The sequence below is a fragment of the Fukomys damarensis genome, unplaced genomic scaffold (assembly GCF_012274545.1).
Source record: "Fukomys damarensis isolate Sample0158 unplaced genomic scaffold, DMR_v1.0_HiC HiC_scaffold_18, whole genome shotgun sequence".
In the NCBI taxonomy this organism is placed as follows: domain Eukaryota; kingdom Metazoa; phylum Chordata; class Mammalia; order Rodentia; family Bathyergidae; genus Fukomys; species Fukomys damarensis.
In genome coordinates, this window is record NW_022900930.1 from 42,929,149 (window position 1) to 42,937,681 (window position 8,533).

The 8,533-nt window shown below is 47.3% G+C and overlaps 1 protein-coding gene across 1 annotated transcript in view; it reads left to right on the plus strand.

Moving 5' to 3' along the window:
• Positions 1–958: 958 nt before the first annotated feature.
• Fgf17 (fibroblast growth factor 17) overlaps positions 959–8,533 on the plus strand; it is a 22,265-nt gene continuing 14,690 nt past the window's right edge. The window contains exon 1 of the mRNA XM_019207387.2: positions 959–1,023. The gene's annotated coding sequence lies outside the window, so the exon portion shown is untranslated. The remainder of the gene's footprint in view (positions 1,024–8,533) is intronic.

Consider the following 8,533-nt stretch of genomic DNA (forward strand, 5'->3'; position numbering starts at 1 on the left):
CCCTCAACAGGGAGAAATGCACCAGGTAGCTCTAAACCAAGGATACGGCCCCCTCCCTCCCTGCCTAGGGGCGGGCCTCAGTCAGTCGCCACCCTCAGGGGCCCGCGCTGAGAACTCCGGGCCGCAGCAACTTCACCTGGGTCTCGTCAGAAATGCAAATTCTCCCGGGCCCTCCTAGGCCTGGTGAATGGGAGGGTAGGCCCAGCGATGGGGGTTTAACAGCCTGCAGGTGACTGGGACCCAGCAGGTGGGAAGGCCGAGGACTGAGACGCCCCTTCCCTTCCAGGCTTTTTAACAGCCTGGGGTGGGCAGCTGCCCTGCAGGGAGTGCGTGGGGCTGCAGGGCCCGGGAAGACCCATGGCCTGACCCGATCACCTTAAGGCTGAGCGAGGCCTGGGCACCGCTAGTTCCTGGCCCCAGCGGCACAGTGCGGCCTTGCCCTTCAGGAGCTTCCACTCTGCCAGCCAGGTTAGGCGTCGCGCAGCAGGGAACGGGTACTGCTGAGCCCCCAGTGGGCCCCTCACTCGCAGCTCCCTGGCCACCCCCCCAGGGTGCCCACGCCCACGCCGGGGGCGCCGCAGCTCCGACAGCATGGAGGGCAGGGCAGGAAGGACCGTGCCCTGGGGTGAGTGGGGCTCAGGCCCCGAGTCTGGGCTGCGGGCTGCTGGGAGCCTCCGGGGCCTCCGTGCCCACTTCGCCCCTCGCCCCTGTGCAGGCGCTGAGCTCAACCAGGAGAAGAGGACTTGCACCTTCCGGCCGCAGGTGGAGGAGAAGGAGAGCTGCAGACTGGTGCTCAGTGCGGTGGGTGCCCGCCTGCGGATGCCCTGGTCCCCGCGGGTGACAGTCGGCTCCCCGTGTGCCCTCACGGTGACAGGCGCCTCTGTCGACCCCTCTCAGATTTGCTTGGGGGAGAAAGCCAAGGAGGAGGTGAACCGCGTGGAGATCCTGCCCCCGACAGCCCAGGGGGACAAGAAGGCGCCGTCCATCACCATCGCCACGCTGAAGGCCTCTGTCCTGCCCATGGTGAGTCCCCGCAGGTGCCCGGGCTCCCCCTCGGGGTGGCCGGGACACTAACGCGGCGCCTTCGTGCCGCACGAGTCCGGCCGCGCTGGCGGGCAGCGGAGCGTGACTAAAAGCCCGCTTGGCACCCCAGCGCACCCCTTCCTGGGCACAGCCACGTGACCTGGGCAAGTCACAAGACCGTTCTTCAAAAATTAGTGGTGAGGGCTGGGGATTTAGCTCAGTGTTCTGCCGCCTGCTTCTCAAGCGCAAGGTCCCAGGTTCGATCCCTGATCAAAAAAAAAAAAAAAATCTGAGCCCTGCACTGCTGGGCATAGGGACGCTGGTGATCTACACACTGGTTACGTATTCAGATATTCCTTGTATCCAGTAATTCATCTTGAAATTCATCAGGCTGATGGAATCAGCCCAGGAAAATCCCATAATTCAGTTTGGTTTCTCCTGAATGCTATAGCTTTCTCTCCATTGTAAAGTCAAGAAATCACAGAGTCAGGGATGTAGATCAGTGGCACAGAGCCTGCCTGACAAGCACAAGGTCCTGAGTTCCATCCCTAGTACAGATACACAAAAAGTTGTTTTTCATTCTTTATCATGAGTGGTGGTTTAACTTTATCAAATGCTTTTCTACTTATGATCCTGGGTTCTTCTTTATTCCACTAATGTGGTAAAATATGTAGTATTTTACTCTCTTTTGTTCCTGGGGTGACCGACATTTGTTTGAGGCTTCTCTTTCCGTTCTCATCAGTGAGGGTGGCCTGTGTTATCTTACTTGGGTGGAAGCATGCAGGCCTCGCCTCATGAACCAAAGGGCGGAGATTCTCTCATTGTGTTTCTTGGAACAGTGACCACAGCCCAGGCCAGGCTGTCCTGGGAGCTGGGGAGCCCCCAGGACAGCCTCACAACTACTTTCTTCTCTGTCTGTCCATACTGCCTCCCTCCCTTGGAGGAGTCCCCTGTTCAGGAGGTTTTAAAACAAAGGCTCTGAAACTTGTTTCTGTCAACACAGCCTGTGTCTTGGGCCCCAGTCCTATATCCAACTCAATCAGTGTATTTCAGAGACATCTAATGGAAACCCTAGACATAACATGTCTAAATCCAAATTCTTGGTTTTTATCTACAACCTTTCCCAGTAAAGAGCCTTTTCTTCCAGTTAGGACAAAAATGTCTTTCCCATCCCATATCTGACCTCCCAGCAGTTCCAGTTGGCATGTCACTTCCTCCCAGGCTGTACCCCAGTCCCCAGGACCCTCGCCTCCTACCTCATAGCCCACCGCAGTCTCCCTGACCTCAGCCCTTGTTCCTGTCCCCTCCTTAATCCAGCTGAAACCACCTCGGTTTCCATGGCTCCACCTTGAAAACTCCACACAAACCTAGTCCTCTGGGTCTTTTTCCATCCCTGGTGCCAGGAACACTGTCCGCTGTGCTTCCCAGTGGCTTGGCTTGGCTCCCTGCTGGAACTCAGCAGTTCCCGTGACATGGAAGAGGTTTTCCCTGCCCATCCTCAGCCTGTAATTATTTTGCACCACACACACAGGATCCATCACCACCAGCGTCAGTTTCCCGTGGCGCCTTGTCTTTGTCCTGCATCCCAACGATGCCTCTCTAATCGTGCCTGTCCTGCGGTAGAGATTCTGTGTAATGAATGTGCAATTGAATGAATGAGCGATGGGAGATTAATATGTGCGGTTTAAATTTTATTTTATTTTTGGTACTGGGAATTGAACTGGGGTCCTTGCACTTGCCAGGCAGGCGGTGGCACCACTGAGCTAAATCCCCAGCCCTAATATGTGTGTTGTAAAACTGTTGTATTTTTTGCTGTTTTTGTTTTGTTTTTTTTGAGACAGGGTCTCGCTTTTTAGCCCTGGCTGGCCATGACCTCACAGTGATCCTCCTGTCACAGCCTCCAGAGTGCTGGGATCACAGGTGTGTGCCTAAATAGGTGTAGGATCACTATCGTTCTGCCTTTTCTAGAATTTCCCTTAAATGGAATCATATAGTGCATAGCCTGCTTTTTCATTTAGCATAGTTGAGACTTACCCACATGGGTAAAACTGTAAGGTGCTCCTTTTGCATTGAGCAGTTTCCCCACGATGGCCCCACATCCCTGGCAATGCACACCTGCTACTCCCCAGGGTTTGACTGTTGCACACGAGGCCACACTGAACTTTACGTGTGAGTCTTCATGCGGACACATTTCTCTTCTGTTGGGCATGTTGCTAGGCCTGGAATGGCTGGGCCGTATGAAAGCATGCACCCCTGCATACTGAGCGCCAGCTGGCTTCCAAACTGCTGCGCCCTTTCTTTCATACCCTACAGCTGTGTTCAAGAATCCTGTTGCTCCCTGACTTCAAACCGTACCTTACACCGTTCATTCCGCATTGGCCGTGTGTGTGTCTTTGGAGAATTGTTTGGTTAAAGCTTGTCTCGTTCTCTCATCGGGTTTAATTATTTTAATGTTCGTCTTTGCTATTGAGCTGTACGAGTTCTTTATGCGGCATACAAGTCCCTACTGATGTGATTTGCAACAATTCTCCAATTCTGGATCTCTTTTACTTTCCTGATAACACAAAAGTTTGGGGATTTCATTTGTTTTATTTGTTTGACTTGGTTTGATATTTTTCCATACTGAAGATAAAAGTCCAGGGCCTAGAACGTGGTAGGAAAGTGTTCTGCTGCTGAGCTGTATCCCCAGCCTTTTTTTTTTTTTTTTTTTTGGTACCAGGGATCTAACTCGGGCTCAGGTGCTGGAACCGCTGAGCTAAATTCCCAGCCCTGCCCTAGGCTTTTACTTTGAGACCATCTTGGTAAGTTGCCCAGGTTGGTCTTGGCCTTGGGGATCCTCCTCCGTCAGCCTCCTGAGTAACTGAAGATGGTAAGTGTCTGCCATCACACCAGGCTAAAGGTTTTCAAGTTTTATATAGTCCACTTAATATATTTTTCTTTTGTTTTTGTGCTTTTGGCATTGAATCTAACAAGCTATTGCCTAACCCAAAGTCACAAAGACAATCCTACATTTTGTTCTAGGAATTTTACAGTTTCTTTTTTTTTTTTTTTGTAGAATCAGGCATCGAACTGAGGCAGGTGCTGGTGCCACTGAGTTAAACCTCTAGCCCAGAGTTAATTTTTGTTTTTTTGTTGTTGTTTTTGTTTTTGTTTCTTTTTATTGAGTTTATTGGTACATTTTAGGTATACAGTACAGTTACATTCATCATTGGGATCTTGTACCTTTACATGAGAGGTCTTGGTTCTCATTTTTTCCCCTTGTCCCTGCCCTCTCTTCACCCCTTCCTCCCCTAGAGTTAATTTTTGTACATGCTCTGAGTTACAAAAATGGTATTTTGCTGAGTTTAGTGGCACACACCTGTAATCGCAACACTCAGTAGGCTGAGGCAGGCAAATCACTGCTACATAATGAGATATTATCCCAAAAAACAATGCAAAAAATTTTATTAACATTTCATTTCTTTTTTTTTTTTTTTTTTTTTTTTTTTTTTTTGGTACCGGGGATTGAACTCAGGTCCTTGCACTTGCAAGGCAGGCCACCGAACCGCTGAGCTATATCCCCAGCCCAACATTTCATTTTCCAATTGTCCATAGCTAGTAGAAAGCTATACAATTGTCTTTATATCATATGACCTGGCTAAATTTACATTTTTATTGATTCCTTCAACTTTTATATATATGTGCCATCTGTGAATAACAGCTATGAAAACTTTATCTGCATACCTCCATATGCCTTGCGTTCTGGTCTTCGCTGATTAGGACCTCAAGTATAATTCTGAGTAAAAGTGGGAAGAACAGGACCGTCCTTGATTTGCTCCAGATTAGAGGGAAAAACCATTCTTTCACCCCAGGAAGAATTTCGGTAAATGTCCTGTATCAAGTGAGGATATTCCTGCCTAATCCTACTTTACTGAGATATTTTATCAATAGTAGGTATTGAAGCCAGCTATGATGGCTCATGTCTGTAATTCCAGCTCTCTGGGAGGCTGAGGCAGGAGAATTGAAAATTTGAACTCAGCATGGATGACTTAATGGATATAGTCTCAAGAATAAAAAAAGAAAAGGGCTAGAGATATAGCTCAGGGCAAAGGTCCTGAGTTCAATCCCCAATTCCACCAATAGAAGAAGCCTGTGTGTGTGTGTGTGTGTGTGTGTGTGTGTGTGTGTGTGTGTGTCTGTTTTGAGACAGGGTCTCACTGTGTAGTTCAAGCTGTGTTTGAACTCACTATGTAGCCCAGGTTGGCCTCGAACTCATAGTGATCCTCCTGCCTCAGCCTCCCAAGTGCTGGGATTACAGGTGTGTGCCACCACACCTGACTCTTCTGTTTTAAAATATTTTTTCTTTGTAGAATACAACCTTTTCATGCTCTGATTTCCTTCTAAGCACCTTTCCAGATTCAACTCACAAATTTAAACAAGTAATGTTCTCATTTTCATTCAATTCAAATTATTTCCTAGTTTCTTGCATTGGGCTCCAAGAATATTTAGAAGTATACATATTTTTTAATTTCTTTTTTGTTGTTGTTGTTATTTGATTTTCTAGTTTGTTTTGTTTGTTTTTTGGTACCGGGGATCAAACTCGGGCTCTTGTGCTTTTGAAGCAGGCAGCAGAACCACTGAGCCGATCCCTGGCTTAATTTTCTTCTTGTTGTTGTTTTGGTACTGGGGATTGAACTCTTGCACTTGTGAGGCAGGCACTGGAACCACTGAGCTAAATCCCCAGCCCCATATTTTTAAATTTCTAAATAATTGTGTGTTTTCCAAGATTCTTTAATTGAATTCTAGTATAAGTCCATTCTGAAAATATAACTGATGTTTCAGTCTAAAATGTGTTGTGATTTGTTTTATGGGCCAGAATATATTTTAACTCAGTAATTTTTTTTTTATGTGTTCTTGTCTGGTATGGTGACTCACAACTATAATCCCAGCACTTGGGAGGCTGAGGCAGGAGGACCACAGGAACTTTGAATCCAGCCTGGGCAACTTAGTGACTTAGATCCTGTCTCAAAATAAAAAGTAAAAAAAAAAATCAAAAACTAAGGGCTGGGGATTTGTCTCAGTAGTTCCTCCACCTGCCTTACAAGTGCAAGGACCTGAGTTTGATCCCCAGTACCAAAAAATTTAAGGATATAGCTCAAATGCAAAGGCCCAGGATTTAATCCCCAGAACTACCCCCCAAAAAATGATGATTAACTTATAGCACTTGTTCTTCAAGTAATATTATACTGCTTAATGTATGATATAATAATACACAGTGTGCTAGGGATTTAGCTCAGTGGCATCATGCCTGCCTTGCAAGCACAAGGTCCTGAGTTCAATCCCCAGTACCAAAAAATTAAAAAGTCTACAACTATGTATACTATAAATCCTCTACTACACTATTAGCTTTGATATAAAGACTCTATGTGTTAGGGCTGGGGATCTGGCTCAGTGGTTCCACCACCTGCCTTGCAAATTCAAGGTCCTGAGTTCAATCCCCGGTACAAAAAAAAAAAAAAACAACTCTATATGTTAGTGGCACCTACATAAGTCACTGTAATCAAGCTACCACAGGGGCTCAGATAGGCCACTCTATCAATGAGCTACTTTTTATTTTTATATTGAGACAGGACCCCACCAAGTTCCCCAAACTGGCCTTGAATGTGCAACCCTCCTGTTCTCTGAGTAGCTGAGATTACAGATATGTGCCACTGTACCTAACTCTCATATCAGTTTTAACTGACTTTTTTTCTCTTCACTGTGTGTTTGGAGCCTATTGGATCATTTCTGTCTAGCAATTTTTAGTTGAATGCTAGCCATAAAATTTACCTTATAGGATGCAAGCTATTTTGATACTTTTCTAAATATTCTTGAGCCAGGTGCAGTGGTACACTCCTGTAATCCTAGTGCTTGGGAGACTGAGGCAGGGGGATCGCTGTGAGTTCGAAGCCAACCTGTGCTACATAGTGAGTTCAAAGCCTGCCTGAACTCTAGTGGGACCCTTTCTCAAAAAAAGAAAAAAATTACTCTTTGAAGGTTTTTTGTTTGTTTTTGGTATCAGGAATCGAACTCGGGTCCTTATGCTTGCAAGGCAGGCGGCAGAACCTCTGAGCTAAACCCCTGGCCCTGAAAAAAATTATTCTTGCTTTGTTGTGGGATACAGTCAGGTGACCTAAATACCACTCAGTGCTTTGGGGTCGTGTTTTATTAGGTGGATCCAAGGCTGTAGATCCCCCTACTTCCATGACTCTGGCAAGAGCTATCCCAGTCCTCCAGACTCCTGTGACTCATGGGATTTCCCCCAGTGATCATCAGATGCAGGACCTTCCTAGCCTTCTCTGCGCTCCAGCGCCTCCTGTGTGGTTTTGTCTGTAGTCTTAGCTCATTTCCTGGTCCCCATGCCGATCAGATGGTGCTGTCTGAAATCTCTGCGGTTCTACTTTCCTGTGCTTTTGACCCTGTGAACTCCAGCTTCTCCAGGCACCCAATTCCATGTCCTCAATGCAGGGATCCCTTCATGCACTGTAGCCTGGAAACCATCCGGAGTGTATGCCAGGGCTGTCCCAGGGCCAACTGGTTTCTTCCTCTTCACAGGGACCATGTTCTTCCTTCATTGATGCCCAGTATCCTGACAGCCAGGATTTCTTGGTGATCCCCAGGGTCTTTGCACTGAGCTACATCCTCAGCCATGTATTTATTTTGAGACAAGATTCTGTTAAGTTTCTGGGTTGGACTCGAATTTGAAATCCTCCTGCCTCAGCCTCCCAGAATGCTGGGATCACAGTGTGTGTCTTGAACGCATTGTGTAGCCCAGGCTGGCCTTGAACTCAGTGATCCTCCTGCCTCAGCCTCCCGAGTGCTGTAGTTATGAGCATGCATCACCTCCCCGGATTTGATTGTTACTCTTATCTGACTTCTGCGGTTGTGCGTGTGCTTTGTGATTTTACTTGGTGAGCAAATCCTCATGTCTCTGAGCTCCTGCAGTGTACATGTGGCCTGGACCTGAGGGTCCCAACAGAATGGCTTCACATTTGCGTCACTGTTTTCCTGGGTCAGCAGCCTGAGGTTTCAAACCAACTGCTAGCTTGGAAGCTCCCAGTGAAGTCAGAATGAAGTTCCTCCAAGTCTCCGTTTATTCCCTCACATGTGTGCTTGTCTCCCTTCAAGACGGCCACACCAGCCTGTTTGTGTCTGTTGCACATTGTCTTGGGGCTTTTCTTTATTCTAATCCTCCCCTCTTTGAGGACCCTCACCCACATTTGAAGGATTCTTGAATTTTATTTTTTGTGTTTTTGTTTGTTGATTTGTTCGAGGCAGGGGTCTACTGCATAGTCCAGGCTGGCCTTGAACTCGCAGAGGTCCTCCTGCCTTGGCTTCCTTTTTAAAAATTTTAAAAATATTAGTAAAGTTGGACATGGTGGCGCACGCCTGTAATCCCAGCATTCAGGAGGCTGAGGCAGGAGGATCGCTGAGTTTGAGACCAACCTGGGCTACATAGTGAGTTCCAGTTCAGTCTCAACTACATAGTGAG